This window comes from Eumetopias jubatus, unplaced genomic scaffold, assembly GCF_037043125.1.
Source record: "Eumetopias jubatus isolate StellerSeaLion01/CBP00866 unplaced genomic scaffold, mEumJub1_p1.0 scaffold_1, whole genome shotgun sequence".
Classification (NCBI taxonomy): Eukaryota; Metazoa; Chordata; class Mammalia; order Carnivora; family Otariidae; genus Eumetopias; species Eumetopias jubatus.
The window spans coordinates 175,514,246-175,531,800 of NW_028274807.1; positions in this window are offsets into that span (position 1 = coordinate 175,514,246).

A 17,555-nucleotide genomic window follows, 5' to 3' on the forward strand; every position below is an offset into this window, starting at 1 on the left:
GCTCTCCTTCACTGGTGACATTGAAATAAAACTGCTATGAACCAAGGAGTAGAGAAATAAATACAGTATGTTTTAAAGAAGCTAATTTGGCAGCAATTGGGGGGAAACACTGCTGTGCCAATGTCAAAAACAGCCCTTCCCGAAATCCTATGCTTTTTGCAGTGCAGAACAACCTTCATGAGTTATCCTCTTCTCACATCCCAAAGCCAAACTTAAAAGTTTAATCCCACACCAGCTAGAATGAAATCCTTTATAAAAATAGCTCCTGGCCAAAAAACTCTACTTAAAAAAAAAAAAAAAAAAAAAGCAAGCAGCAAATGGGATAGTAAGCCAACTGAATTCTAGCACTGTAACCTTACTACCCAGCATACAAAGATTCTGGACAGCCAAGTGTCAAGCTATGTTGAGAAGAAGCATGAGTCTCTGGTGCATACAAATTCAATTCCATTAAACAAGTAATTTATTGAGTGTCTTCCATGTGCTTGGTAATGTTTTAGACACCATGGAAGAAACAAAGGAAATATAAGACAGTTACTACCCTGAAGGTGTTTGCAATCTTGTTGTAGAGCTTCCTCTAAAAAACAGTTTGCTGCTAATGAGTAAGAAATACATATGATTCAAAACACCCTGTGGACAGAAAACCCATTCACATGTCACCCAGATGTCATTTTAGTGTAAGTTCAACCACCTCATTTTCAATTTACCAAAGGAATCAACCCAGAGCACACGTTCATCTTTAGCCTTGTCCACATTGCAAGTGGATTATTTTAAGCAAACACACTCACTTCCAGGCCCAGAATGCTCTGGATGAACTGTGCTTAAGCTGTCTGAATTTGCTCCTTGACCTTGTCTGTCAAGTATGATAGCCACTTTTTTTTTTCCTGGGTAATGCATTATCACTGCATACCATTTTGATGATGTATTATACTTACACATCATTGAAGAGGCAATTTGCTTTGATGATGTACAGACATGCAATGTATCACAACGCTGAAAAAGCAAGAGGAGAGCACCCTGGAGTCTATAATTCAAGTAGTGATGCCCTCAGTGGAAGAACAGGGAGACAATTAATTTAAATTATCTGGACATGAACTGGGCTGACAAAAAGACTTTAGAGCCTTCCCTAAGTGTAAAATGTAAAAACAGTTATATTAAAAATGTTATCACATGGGGCGCCTGGGTGGCTCAGTCATTAAGTGTCTGCCTTCGGCTCAGGTCATGATCCCAGGGTCCTGGGATCGAGCCCCGCATCTGACTCCCTGCTCAGCGGGAAGCCTGCTTCTCCTTCTCCCATTCCCCCTGCTTGTGTTCCTGCTCTTGCTATCTCTCTCTCTATGTCAAATAAATAAATAAAATCTTTAAAAATAAATAAATAAATAAAATGCTATCACATGGTTATAAAAGAACAAGATCAGAGACCCTGTGTTTATGGAACTTTATATCTGTATATTATCATGATGGTAGATACACAAACCTATACAGGTGACAAAAATGTACAGAATTGAATGCACAGAGTACAAATCAAAGTGAACTAATCTGAATAAGATGAAGGATTATCAATGGATTGTCAATGTCAATGTCCCGATCATGATATTATACAACAATTTTACAAAATACTACTGAGAACTAGGTAAAATATTTATAGGATTTGTATTATTTCTTACAAATGATTCTACAATTTTCTCAAGAATTCTGATGAAAATATTTAAGAATATTTTCTCAAAGGCAAGACCAACATTTTCATCTGTTTAAGGAACTGCATTAAAAAAGCTCACTTATCTTTTTAAACAAATTGTATTCTAAAGGGAGTTGACAAATATTTAATATTTAACTGTGACCCTTGTATTCACATTAACAACTAACTAGTGTTCAATATATGGAAAAAGTTCTATTTGATAAAGGAAACTAATAGTGTTTAAAGGATTTCAGAAGGGTATGTTAGAATGCATGCATAAACACAGGAAATGTTAGTGATATATTTTATTATAAAACAAGCAGCTAATGGGAGTCAGGCCTATGAAGGCAAATTTAAATAAACAAATTCATATGAAGGGGGCGCCTGGGTGGCTCAGTGAGTTAAGCGACTGCATTCGGCTCAGGTCATGATTCCAGGGTCCTGGGATGGGGCCCCGCAGGATCGTGCTCCCTGCTCAGCTGGGGGCCTGCTTCTCCCTCTCCCTCTCTCCTTGCCTGTGCTCTCCCGCTCTCTCTCTCTGTCAAATAAATAAATAAAATCTTTAACAAAAAAAAAGAAAGAAATTTATATGAAGGTCTGAGGGTGAGGTCCATGTATAAGCCTTTCTAGAAGTAGGGATCTTTAGCTACACAGTGTATCTCTTTGACATGGAAGTTCCTCAAAAAGTTGAAAATAGAGCTACCCTACAACCCAGCAATTGCACTACTGGGTATTTACCCCAAAGATACAAATGTAGTGATCCTAAGGGGTACATGCACCCCAATGTTTATAGCAGCAATGTCCACAATAGCCAAACTATGGAAAGAGCCAAGATGTGCATCAACAGATGAATGGATAAAGAAGATGTGGTATATATACACAATGGAATATCATGCAGCCATCAAAAAAAATCTTGCCATTTGCAATGACGTGGATAGAACTAGAGGGTATTATGCTAAGCGAAATAAGTTAAACAGAGAAAGACAAGTATCATATGCTCTCACTGATATGAGGAATTCTTAATCTCAGGAAACAAACTGAGGGTTGCTGGAGTGGTGGGGGGTGGGAGGGATGGGGTGGCTGGGTGATAGACACTGGGGAGGGTATGTGCTATGGTGAGCGCTGTGAATTGTGTAAGACTGATGAATCACAGACCTGTACCTCTAAAACAAATAATATATTATATGTTAAAAAAAAAGAAGATAGTAGGAAGGGAAAAATGAAGGGGGTAATCGGAGGGGGAGATGAACCATGAGAGATTATGGACTCTGAGAAACAAACTGAGGGTCCTAAAGGGGAGGGGGGTGGGGGGATGGGTTAGCCTGGTGATGGGTATCAAAGAGGGTACATACTGCATGGAGCACTGGGTGTTATGCACAAACAATGAATCATGGAACACTACATCAATAACTAATGATGTAATGTACGGTGATTAACATAATAAAATAAAATTTTAAAAAAGATATACCTTTAGTAAGCAGATGTTTCCATCATTAGTCATATTTAAGTGCAATGGAATTTATTTTTGATTGAAACTGAAGAGATGGTTATACATAGCTGTTAACCTAAGGGAATGGTTTGCCTGCTAGGAACAGAACATATATGCACAAGTACAAGGGGTAGAAATATAAAATGCAAAGTGAAGAATGTAATAGGATACAAAGGCAAAGAGCACTTCCTATGGGCGAATGCGGATGCTAAGCCCATGAGGAAAGGGAGGAAAGGAAGTTATCAGGAGACAGACTCTGACACATTCTCGATAGTAGGAAGACAAATTAGATCACATTTATGAAAGAACCAGAATGCTCAGAAAACCAGCAGAAAACAACACAGTACAGATAAGAGTTGCTCACAAAAGAGCCCTTGGGAGCTGGTAGATGGTGGTTAGGAAGATCAGAGATAGGAGGAAGCAGTATGTAAGTTAGCTCACTGTGCTGCCTCCCCAGCTGTAGTCTGTAGTGGAGATTTTCTCTCATTCGCTGAGGCCAGAGTAATAACATATTCCAAAGAAACTGATCTACAAATCTGAGGTAGGGACTCCTAGAGTGGGTGTTGTAACATGGAATAGAACCAATATCATTTTGGGAGGAACATGACTATTCTCCACTCATACCCCTAAAAAGAGCAATTGCTAGTCAGTGTTGACAATCTTTCTTCTTGGTAGCGGTAGAGGCCAGTATGTAAAGAGAAAACCCACAAGAGCTTCTTAAATTTGTTCAGCTATTCATTCCTAAACACAGAGAACGAAGACACATAGTATACTTGAAAAGAAAAGGCAGAGTTGAAAGCATAAACTTATAAAACTGAGTTTTGAGGTTTAAAAATCATCCATCCATACATAAATCTAAAATTTATCAGGTGCTTTCTATGTTTTAGTTCCAGTAACTGGAGATTAGAAAAGAATGTAGTACATGCTGTTACCATTCATGAGCATAAAAATTAGATACATTAGTAACATCTCCCAAGGTTCTAAGAGGCACTATAGCATATAGAGAGAGGATATAGACTCCGGTTAACTTGATCAGCATTCACAATGAGGCTCTCCTGAAGACCTTTAGTATTTGCTTTAGTTTTCTGAAATGATAAAAATGAACACATATTTTGTTTGACACAATAAAATAAATGGAATTTAAATGTATAAAACGCAAGAAGATTAAATAAAAACAAAATCACTTATAACATTAAATATTTTCAAAAATGTTATAAAGACTAGTTGGCCTAAATTCTGACTAGTGCTTTATTTGAAAAGGGATAATTACACTAATAAATAAGTAGAATATTCAAGTGGAAGGAAGTGTAACTAAATAGTAGAAGGTTCATTACAAAGTTGTTTGCACAATGTAAAGATGTGAGTACATCATAATATGTGTCCATATAAATATGTGTAAGAAACAGTGATTCTGCATATATACCAAACTTCATTTCATATTGCTTTGGAGAAAATTATCAATGAAAGAGGCAAAGAATTTCATTCCTGAATCCAAATGCTATTGGAATTGACTGGAGTAAAATAGTGTTGCCATGGAATGTCAGAGGTAATATGATGACAGAACAATAGAGAATGTCTTTTCACAGTTTACTGATAACCAGGAGGTCAAGTTTCTTGATTTTAGAAATCATAATCAATTAACCAGGGAGAGAGATTAAAGGCAAAACAGGAAAGAACAGTCAAGGAAAAGAGAGGAGAGGCCATTTCTACTAGAGGCTTACACAGTTCAGGGTTTCCATACAGTATCAGAGGTACATTTTCAAAAAAATAAGAATAAAAATAAGAACACACAAAAGAAAGAAATATTTACCTGGAATGGCAACCAAAGTGAACACAACTGACAGATTATATCAGGATATGAATGATTTATGAAGAACTCTGGAAGGTCCAAACCCAGAGACAAATTAATCAATTCTTTCATCTATTCCCCAATGGAAAAACTCATCTGAATCTCTCACTTTAGTTTACTTAGACATATTTCTTTCTCTCTCTCTGTTGTTGTTGTTGCTTATTTCCTGCTCTTTTCCTCATTCAGTTTCATTTGCAGATTAAATACACAGAGGCACATGGATACATTTGGCTCTTTTTTAAAAATTTTTTAGGTTAATTTCACATTTTATGATAATGAAAGATAGTGGCACCAACCCATGAAGACCACTAAATTCTGAGAAGTATTAAAAGGATGGTTTTAGGAAGATAACAGAGATTTGTTCACTATAGTAAATACTATTGCATTTTGGAAACCAACCACAAACTTTTTTATTTTTTATTTTATTTTATTTTTTTAAGAGATTTTATGTATTTATTTGACAAGAGAGAGACACAGCGAACACAGGAACATAAGTAGGGGGAGTGGGAGAGGGAGAAGCAGGCTTCCTGCTGAGCAAGGAGCCTGATGTGGGGCTCGATCCCAGGACCCTGGGATCATGACCTGAGCCCAAGGCAGACGCTTAACGACTGAGCCACCCAGGTTGCCCGGACCACAAAATTTTTAAAAGAACTTATGTTCTAGGTAAGTTTTAAAGTTTATGTTTAATGTTGGATCTTACTGATATGATTTAGGGATTTTATTCTAACAATTATTGTCTAATAAAGGCATTGGTAGCATTGTATTAATTTTTAAATGACATATAATAGAAAAAAACAGAATTATTAGAGTCACAGAGGATGTGATATAAAACTTGGTATTTCTTTTAAGAAATCTGAATGCAGCTGGACAAGTCTTCAGTTAGTTCCAGTTTTGCAAATCTGATATTACTAGAATAATGATAGGATTTTTAGGATAATAAATATATTAGCTTTTCCAATGAGAGAATCAATATGAATTGTAGGAGAGATGGCTGAACCAACACTCCTGTGTTCTAAAGAAGGAAATGGTTCTAGAGCTAATTTGTAATCCACCAGCTAAAGCAGTCCTAATTTATACTACTTAATTCAATCTGCCTTATACTCTCACTTTCTTTTTAGTTTTCAGAATTTGGAAATATTTTCATTCCTAATTGTGATTCTCTATTTGGTCACTGACATGCATGATAAATGCCAAGGCCAGGAAAGCTCATCCTACTGAGGATGAAGAAGATAAAGACATGTTTGTCTTAGCCCTATGATGTAATGTACAACAGGTTTCAAGAAGAGGCCTATTTATTTATTTATTTTATTTATTATTTTTTATGTCAACATGACTGTTTGGAGTGAAAAATTTAAAGTCCTTTCATGTAACATTAGTTTATCTTCTGGAGATAAAGGTACAGCATATACAAAGAAAAAAAAAATTTCTTTTTTTTGCTAGCCAGAAGTGTTTCTTTAAATAATATCCTTTTAAAAGTCCAGTGGGAGCAGCATTTATTCTATTCTCAAGATGCTCATTAATTCAAAGAACAAAGGTCCCTATTTGTTGTTTTAGTAGTTTAACACAACAAAGCATAGCACTATTTTAATAAAGCAAAGTAGGATTCCTTCACTGTTGCCTCAAAATTAGTTAATTCAAGCACTAAAACTTCCAAGTTTTCTATACGTACTAGGGGTCATTTTTCAATTAAAAGATAATCTATGTCTAACAAATAAAATAAGTCAAATATTATACACTCTCAGAAAAGCAGAAATTAAAAAACACAAGTATCCATTTTTATTATAGATTTACCATTATTGTTATAATGTTCCCTATTGAAAAAAACTGCTGTTTTAAAAGAATTATATTATGACATGAATTCACACATATGTTAATGTTTTGTCACTGACATCTGAATTCTCAAATTTATTTTGAGATTAATCATGCCTCAGTGATTCCAGAATACTGAGAATTATTACATCTAAGAAAATTCTGAAGTTTTTATCTCTTTGGAAAAAATAAAAATGGATTGTACTCAAAGATGCATATGATATGAATAAAGCAATAGACATTTAAACATATTTTGGGTTGGGGATTAATCATGAGTTTGTTAACAATGGGATGGTGTCTATTTGGACTTAGTTTAGCTGGAGTCATCACTTAGGTAGTCAGATCATTCAAGGTTTTTTGTTTTTGTTTTTTGTAGCAGTGCAAGCTAAATAAACTGATTATTGAAATTCAAATATCTTGAAAAAATAGTACTATACATAGAAATAATAGAGTCACAAGTACCTAGATTATTCATATCAATTTTAAGCATGACGATTTTAAAGAGATAAAGTCAAAATGGAATTTTTTTCATGATGATAAGTAATACAAGAGGATTCAGAGCCATGATACGTTAGTGATTGCTGAAGGAACTCAGTTTTTAACCTAGACTATATTTAACTCTGGACTATATGCCAGTAATGTCTATAACACTAAAGAATGCAACTGTACCAAATATTGGAAGTATGCATGAGGAACTTTCGGTCCTCTATAAGAATGTGGGTACTGTACAAAGATATCATAGACTTCTCTGGAATATATCATTTGCTTTTTTGTTTTTTTCATTTTATTAATTTATGTGAGAGAGAGAGAGAGAACACGAGCAGGGGAAGGGGCAGACGGAGACAGAGAGGGGGAATCTCAAGCAGACCCCACGTGGACCCCAATGCAGGGCTTGATATCAAGACCTTGATATCATGCTCTGAGCAGAAATCAAGAGTCAGACACCTAACCAGCTAAGCCACCCAGGCACCCCAGAGTTTGCTTGATTTTTTTAAGTTAGAGGAATTTAAAAAACAGCAAGATAACAGTTGGCAAGAAATACATAGAAGAGCTGGTCCTTATAATTTTTTATATCCAAGACGCTGAATAAAAATAAAACTAAATGATAAAGAATAGGACTGATTATATATCAAGACAATGTGGTATCAAAATACAACTTGGCTCTATGTAAAATTATTTCTTAAAACTATATTCACAGATTTCACCTAATAGACCTAAACATAAATATCTAATGGAGTTTTATACTGGATTCAATGCAGTATACCACATATTTAAGCACAGTGAAGAGTTATACAAGCATTCTTTTTGTTGTTAGTATTAATAATAAAATAAACACAATTTTTATTAACTAATTCTAATGTGCTATGTTCTATTCTAAACACTTTCATCCTATAATTTATTTAATCATTTGAATCAAAGCATTAAAAAGTTAGGTAATTGTTCAAAGGTCATCCAGTAGGGGCACCTGGGTGGCTCAGTTCAGTTAAGCGTCTGCCTTGGGCTCAGATCATGATTCCGGGGTCCTGGGATTGAACCCCACACACTGGGCTCCCTGCTCAGCAGAGAGCCTGCTTCTCTCTCTCCCTCTGCTACTCCCCCTACCTGTGCTGTCTCTTGCTCTCTGTCAAATAAATTTTAAAAAAATCTTAAAAAAAGGTCATCCAGAGTAAATTGTAAATGAAAACCCAAGCTCCAGTTTGTCTAAAATGTACAGAATACTTCTCTATGATTTAATCACTTTAACCATGTTTATGTTTTGTTTTATTTCACTTATACCATTCTAGTAATTATTTTATTTCTTACTTATTTAAAATTTTTTTTAATTTAAAGTCATTAACATATAGTGTATTATTAGTTTCAGAGGTAGAGTTCAGTGATTCATCAGTCTTATATAATACCCAGTGCTCGTTACATCACACACCCTCTTTAATGTCCATCACCCAGTTACTCCATCCCCCAAGTCCCCTCCCCTCAAGCAGCCCCTCCCTTCCAGCCCCCTCCCCTCCAGCAATCGTTTCCAATAATTGTTTTATTTTACTTTTTATTTTTAAGATTTTATTTATTTATTTGAGAGAGAGATAGAGCACAAGCAGGGGGATAGAGGGGGTGAGGAGCAGAAGCAGAGGAAGAAGCAGACTCCCCACTGAGCAGGGAGCCAGATGTGGGGCTCGATCCCTGAAATCATGACCTGAGCCTAATGCAGATGCTTAATCGACTGAACCACCCAGGAGCCTCTCTCCAATAATGATTTTAATATCTATTTTGTTCTATATTAAGGGATTTAGGTTACATATATATATATATATATATATATATATACACACACACACACACCTATATAATACAGATTAATATATGATATAAAATAAATTACGCATACATAATTTATATATTATTGAAGTGGCATAACTAAAGTAAAACATGTCTAGAACAGAAAGACTCTGAAGACAACCACTTATTTTGTTTCTTATAATAAAAATAACAATAACTGTTTAATAATTTTAGTCAAGGATTATTGGTTCACATATATTTATTTTGTTGGCTTTTGTCTTCCTTCATGCTTGAATGGGGCACATCTGAGTCACAGATACTTTGGCAAGGTCTATGATGCTTCAACTGGCATGATGAATGAGCCCTTTGAAGATAGGAGGCAACTGCCTCTGACTTTAGCCCCAGGAAAATCTATGAGCCCTGACATTGTCTGCCTTTTATAGGAAGTAAGTTTTTCCTTGAGACCTTTGACCCCACATAAGTTTATTTGCTTGCTTTTCTTTGCTCCCCACTGGCCTCTCTGGGCAGCAAACTAAATCTCTTCAAGTCAAAAAGTAAAAGATCATAGATCATACATGATTTGACAAGTCTGTTATAGTTTCATATACGTATTGGATGATCCACATAATATAATTTCTTTTGTCTATATCTCCACACATAAAATGAAAGGGGATTATTGAGATCATTATCCAGGTAACTCAGGCAAGAAGTTTTATTTGCAACCATTAGGAACCTGTGTGAGTTAACAAAACATATTTAAAGCGATGATTAACAGGGGTCAGCAGATCATTTAACTATCTGAGTTGCATAATCATAATTTCTCTCTCTCTCTCTCTCTCTCTTTTTTGGCTCTCTACCCAATAGATGAAACTATCTAATTTTGACACAAAAAAGCAGAATAATAAGGTACTGAGGGTTCTGAAGAATTATTTACTAGCTAGCAAGAAAGTTGCAGAGGATCATTAGAAAAATCTAGAAAAAATACAGTTCCCTGCAAGGAGAAATAGAGACAGTCAAGGCACTGAGACATGTATAGCCTAGACAGCTGAGTAGTGGTAGGGCCAAAGCCTATCTATGTGATTTCCCTGAGTTGGACTTCCCCAGGAATAATAGCTCAGTGATGTGCTGTTCATTGAGATAAACGCATATGTTTGTTCCACCCTTTTAAACTTCTTCTGTCTGAAGTCAACCATAAATACCATAATTAAAGCAGTTTGAGAAATATGAACCTAGAAAAGTAAAAACAGAGGACTTGCACAGGTGGGGAAATGCCCATAAGTTTGTACTTCAAGAATGTGTAGCATGACAGCTCAATGTATTGAATCCTAGCCAGCTGAGTACCTTTGCACTTGATGAAACACTCCAGATATACTAAATGAGGTTGATTCTAAGTAATGCTGAAAACTTATAACTTTTGATAAGAAATGGATTTTGAGGTCTCATTTCATCATTTAAAAGTGACTCAGAAATGAAGATATCCCCACCATCATGAATAATTATTCATTAAGTTTTCATGTTTGCAACTTATCTTTAACTCTTTATCAGGATGGCCTATAAAGCACTGCCTGGTCAAAAAGATAAAGTTCATTCTTCCATATGCTTTCTCTGTCCTAATCTATATGTTGAACTAAAACAAACAACTTCCTATTTTGTAAATAGCTATGATAGATCTGTTGGTATGTATGCAAATATGACTTGTGTTCAGTAGCTTCTACCAAGTCTTTGTGTGAACTTTGCAATACTTACACTGCTATAAAGTAAAAACATTATTTGTGTGCCTGCCTACTTTTAGACCAAGTATTTTGATCAAGAGTTAATATTTTTTGGTGCCATGTTAATCCACTGAATAAAGGAATGTATTTAATAAACGGCTTTGAGACACCTGGATAACTGTATTAGAAAATAATGAATCTTGACTCTTACCTCACTCAATAGACAAAAATAAATTTGGGTCAAATCATAGATCAACATGTAAAAATTTGAATCATAAACCTTCTAAAAGAAAACATAAAAGAATAGCTTACTGACATTGAGGTACGCAGAATTTCATAAGACATAAAACACTACTCCTAAAAGAAATTAATATCTATTTAAAATTTACCCAAGCCCAAAATTACAGCTCATCAAAAGACAATATTAAGAAAATGAATAAGTAAGCCATAAATTGGAAAAATATCTATAACACATATACCTTACAGAGAACTAGCCTCAAAAATATATAAAAACTGCTAATCAACAACAGAAGGAAAGCAATAGATGACAGTCAAAAGACTTGAAAAAAAAATTCACAGAATAAGATACACAAATGGCCAAAACGCATATGAAAACGTGTTCAATATTATGTCACTGGGGAAATACAAATTCAAATGAAAATGCTAAATCATTTGACATTCACTAGAATGGCAAAAATTTAAAAGACTGGCAACATTAAAAGTTGACAAGGATGCAGACTATATCAATTTCTATTGCTGCTATAAGAAACTACCACACACTTAGTGGCTTAAAACAAGACAAGTTTTTTATCTTGTAGTTCTGGAGGTCAAAATTCTAAAATCAAGGTATTAGAAGGGTTACATTTATTTTGAAAGCTTGAACATATATTTCTTTGTCTTTCCCATATTTTAGAGGCTCCTTGCCTTCTTTGGTTCATAGCCTCCTTATCCATTTTCAAACCAGCAATATAAGATTCCTTCTTTCTCTCTGTGTCTCTCTCGTCACCATCTCTGAATCCACCATCATATCTCCTCTGACTCCCACCCTCCTGCCTCCCTCCTACAAGGACGCTGTGATTATACCTGATCTACTAGATAATTCAGGATAAGTTTCTATCTCAAGATCCTTAAATTAAGATAGCAAAGTCCTTTTGTCATGTAAGGTAACATATTTGTAGGTTTTGGGGATTAGGGCATCTTTGGGGGGCCATTATCTTGCTTACAACACAGAGCAACTTGGAAGTCTCAAAAACTCATGGTAGTAACATGAGTACAACCTTATTGAAGTAACAAAAAGGTACAAACTTATTGAAGAATAGGTTGGCAATTTCTTACAGTTAAACACAGTTAACCATATATGGTTAAACTTTATGAAAATTCCAGTCCAGGTTATTTACCCCAATAAAAATAAAACGTATGTCCACAAATAGGCTTACATAAGAATGTTCCTAACAGCCTTAATTTTAGGAGACAAAAACTGGAAGCAACTCAAAATCTGTATTAATCACAACGAATAAATACATTATGGTATATTCCTAAAATGGTATATTATTAAGTGATAAAAATGAACAAACTAATGATACGTGAAACAATATGCATGGATCTTAAAAACATTACATTGAGTGAAAGAAGCTGGGCATAAGACTACACATTGTATGATTCCATTTATAAGAATCCAGAACAGGGGTGCCTGGGTGGCTCAGTCGGTTAAGCATCTGCCTTCGGCTCAGGTCATGATGCCACCATCCTGGGATGGAGTCCCGCATCAGGCTCCCCACTCAGTCGTGAACCTGCTTCTCCCCCTGTGTGCTTCTCTCCCTTCTTGCCACCACCCCCCGCTTGTGCTCTCTCTCTCTCTCTCTCTCTCTCTCTGTCAAATAAATAAAATCTTAAAGGAAAAAAAAAAAGAATCCAAGAACAGGCAAAACAAACTGGTTTTAGTGGAAATCAGGAAGTGGCTGCCACTTTTAAGAAGAAATTGAGTAGAAAGGCATATGAGGGAACTCTTTAGGGTGACGAAAATCTTTTATGTCTTGCCTAGATGCTTGATTACATTGATATATACTTTGTTATAACTCATCAAAATGAATATGTAGGGTTTGAGCAATTTTTGAATGAAAATGATGAGGCCATAAAGATTTTTTTAAGATTTTTATTTATTTATTTGACAGAGAGAGACACAGCGAGAGAGGGAACACAAGCAGGGGGAGTGGGAGAGGGAGACACAGGCTCCCCGCTGAGCAGGGAGCCCGATGCGGGGCTTGATCCCAGGACCCCGGGATCATGACCTGAGCCGAAGGCAGACGCCTAACGACCGAGCCACCCAGGCGCCCCATAAAGATGTTTTTAAAAGTAAAAATGTTCAAAAATTCTTTTCTTGCCAAAACTTCAAGACTGTTTCATTTTTCCTCTACAGGTCTCAATTCTGCCCAAAGGTAGTATAAATTTCATTATATTGCACATGCGTAAGGAAATCGACAAACACCATCATAAAGCTATTAATTGTGAACCCACATGTATGAATAGTCTATTTTCCCTTTTCTTGATTTCTTCTGTCCCTTTTACTTGATAATTAACTACGAGAGCAAGCAATGTGACCCAACAGTAAACTGAGAAATGTTTTTCTCTCCATTTTAATATGCTATAGACCTAGAATCAATCAATCTTAATCCCTATTCTCCATATCTCTTTAACTTGCTCGCTATCTTTCTATATATTTATATGGAAAGCACAGGGTATTTTGTGCCTTTATGTTTATATTTTCACTAAACTTTCTATTAGTTCCTCTTAAAATATCCCTTTGGATATTATATTTATTAATCAGAATTACTGATTTTGAATAAAGGAACACATTCATAAGAATCACACTCACTGTTCCCTAGACCCTTGTTGAAAACAAACACACAAACGGATTTTCGCTTTAACCCTCATGTTCTTCTTACATTGAAATTCCATGGCATTTTGTTCACCAAGGCAGGCGGCTGACATATTCATGTTCATCATTTCAATAAAAGCAAAGCAAACATTGCAGTTCTCTAAGAAGTCTTATTTTGAATACTGATAAAGGTAACAGTGATGTGCAGGCTTTACGTGCAACCTCTATTTAACTCAGAAACTGTCAAAGTAACAGTGGCTTTTACTTGTGCTTCAACAAGCTACTCTAGCTAATAGTGCCTTCATTGATTCTGAAACTATCTTTCAAAGATGATTTTCTGTGGCATCTGTGCAAGTCCACAGCCTGAATTGCCTTCTAAATTATAGCCACTTGTTCTTGGGGATTTAATTAAGACTATCAAAAATTGAGTGATAAAAGCAAAAAAATGCTTTGAACATTTTCACTAAGGGGAAAGGTTTGCTTGATGCAGCTGCCCTCATTGTGAGTACAAGGAAGGTCGCTTAACTGATAATAAGACTGATCCTAATATCATAACGCAAGAGAAGAGAGAAAAGGGAAGGGAGATGGGTAAGGAAATACCACTGCTACTGATGGCTCTTGCATCTTTTAGACTGAAGGAGTGTGGTCTACATTTTCCTGGGGGGCTGCAAATGTTTTTCAGATGGCCCAAACTATTCTGTCTGCTAACAACCAGCATTGTGGCCATAGTGACATTTTATTCACAAATGACTTAATTTTATTCAAATTATTTGCACTAATTTTGGTGATTTTATTAGAAACTTAAAAACTGCAAAGTTAAAGACAACTAGATTTCAGATATTTCATACATTTTTAGTGGTCCAAAGACATAAAAATATGATGCATATTATCATATTGACACCAAAACATACAGATCTTTACAAATGTAATTTTGAGTCTAACCCAAGCATTTATAGCAAACAAAATGTCTATAATTGCTCCTAATATTATTATATATCATAGGAAAAATAATTAAAATGTACTGTTGTAGGAAAAAAGGTACAAAGTGTTTACCAACTTGTATGTGTCCCTCCAGTTTCCTCTAATCAGATGATGTTACTTTGGCTATTTAAAGTGAATTAATAATCACTCAAATTCACCTGTGATTGAAAAGATTCAGCCTGTCTTTAAAAGTGATCTCTTGGGTTATGAAATACAACTGATCCAGCTCAAGAATTAATTACCATTCAAGGGTAGATTTTCCCACTGGTACTAGTGAGGCTGAAATCCTGGTTTTCAATCTATGCAGGTTTTGTTGTTTGCCTTAAGATTCTGTACTGTGAATTTAAACTACCTCATTCTTAAGAGAGCATTCATCAAAGACGTTGTCCATGCCATTATCAAGATATTTCCCACACTGGCCATCTTTTTAACGAGGGCCTTAACTGCCAGAGAAATAGAAAAGGAAAATCTGGAAAGATCAGTGAAACCCTCCACCATTAATGGAAAAAGGATAACAAAGACTGCTTTCTAGGCTGGGTCCAAAATAGCATGTTCATCCACAAAGGGCATTGCATGTTTAACAATAAATAGTATAAGCCATCATTATCCCTTAACTACAAAACTGAAATAGTCTTTTCTCTGGCCTACATAGCTATAGCTTTTCACCCTTCAAAATTATCATCTTCCCCACAACTCATGCTCTCCCTCATAAACAAATATAAGAATGTAACTGCCTTGAATAATAATAATAATGATAATAATAATAATAATAATAAACCCCACCACATCACTGAATGCTAGGCGCCTCTACTCCTTCGCTTACAAACATAAGGGCCTTTTTAATCTGACATTGTCTTTCCTCCTCATCAGTGTTTTCATAACTAGGTGTTCTATCATTGACAACTCTAAAATACCCTTTCGTAAGCATGGTGTATTTGCTTCTTAGGGCTACTGTAGCAAATGACCACAAACTGGGTTGCTTAAAACAACAGAGATTTATTATCTCAAAATTTGGAGGCTTGAAGTCCAAAATCTAGGTGTCAGCAGGGTTGGTTCCTTCTTGGGGGCAATAAGTGAGAATGTGGTCCATGTCTCTCTTAGCTTCAGGTATGTGCTGGCAATCTCTGATGTTCTTTGGCTTATGGAAGCAGTCTCCACCTCCATCATCACATGACCATCTCCTTTGTGTGTGTGTCTACATGTGGTGTTCTTTGTGTGTTCTTTCTGTCTCTGTCTCTGTCTGTCTCTCTTTTTTTGATTTTATTTATTTTTTGACAGAGAGAGAGACAGCGAGAGAGGGAACACAAGAAGAGGGAGTGGGAGAGGGAGAAGCAGGCTTCCTGCTGAGCAGGGAGCTCGATGCAGGGCTTGATCCCAGGACCCTGGGATCATGACCTGAGCTGAAGGCAGACACTTAACAACTGAGCCACCCAGGCGCCCCTCTCTCTCCCTTTCATAGGTCATATTCCAGGTACTTGGAGTTAAGTGTCAATATATTTGAGAGTGAGGTGGACACAATTCAACCCACAACAAATGGGATATACACTTATGACTCCCTGATATTTTCATTACTCTTTCTATAGTGTCTTGCCCCTATCTCTACTTGGAAAAGCTGCTTCTGTCTGATTTTTTTTTAAGATTTTATTTATTTATTCATGAAAGACAGAGAGAGAGAGAGAGAGGCAGAGGGAGAAGCAGGCTCCCAAGGAGCAGGGAGCCCGACACGGGACTCGATCCCAGGACCCTGGGATCATGACCTGAGCCGAAGGCAGACGCTTAACCATCTGAGCCACCCAGGCGCTCTGCTTCTGTCTAATTTTAAAACTTAAGTTCATATGCCCACTCCCTCGTAGATGTCCATACCCTTCTTGTGGTAGACTTGCTCTTTACTCATAGTAGGTTTCACAGAAATCTTAGGACAAGGGTTACAGCAGCCTGTCTAGTACATGGCATGTCCTAAATAAATGGATTTTAAGTGAATAAGTGGTACTTAAGTTTTGTTATATTTATAATAATCTATTAGGCTAGAAATCTTTGAGCATAGAAACTATGTATTATACATAAACTCATGCTAGTTTTTGATAATATTTATCCATTTGAATTGAATAGTTTTGTAAAAGAATGAATACTGAATCATTTCACTGGATATTAAATATTTGTGAATCATTTAGCTAGATATTAAATATCTGTGAATCACAGTCTATTCCTCTCTTTTCTAGAAATAGATCAAAATCATCTCTCACAAATAAAAACACATGATTTCTAGGATCGCTCCCTTTCCCCATCTCTTTTATTTCAATCTATTTGTCTGAAGATACATAATGAACATAATGTTCATTGCAATAGAATATAAACTGGAAAATGCAAAATATTTTATAAGTACCTGTAATACATGACAAACAGTATGATTGCTGTTAAACATAGAAGATTATTAGAAGTGCATCAACAACAAAATATTACTTGGAAGCCATTATGGTCATTCTCTGGGTGTGCAACCCATAGACCAAATCCATTATAAATAGGCCTTTATATATTTAGCAATTTACAAGGGAAGATGAAAAGGTCCTATTCAATGATTCTGTGAAAAATTTAAGTTCCACCAACCTACATTTACAGAAATACCTTCTCTGACTGGTCTACATGTTGACATAAAATCAGTTGGTTCCACTTACAACATGTGGAAAGTGTGAAGGCATTAAATAACGAATAGTAATGTTTATTATTTTTTTAAAAAATTGTTAAATTAGATATAAAAACAGGTAGCAATATTTTTGACATTTGTCTAATTTGCATGAATTCTGTTTCCAGTATCTTAGCCAGTTTTTCAGAAATGTAAGCAATAGTGGCGCCTGGGTGGCTCAGTCAGTCAAGTGTCCTTTCGGCTTGGGTCATGA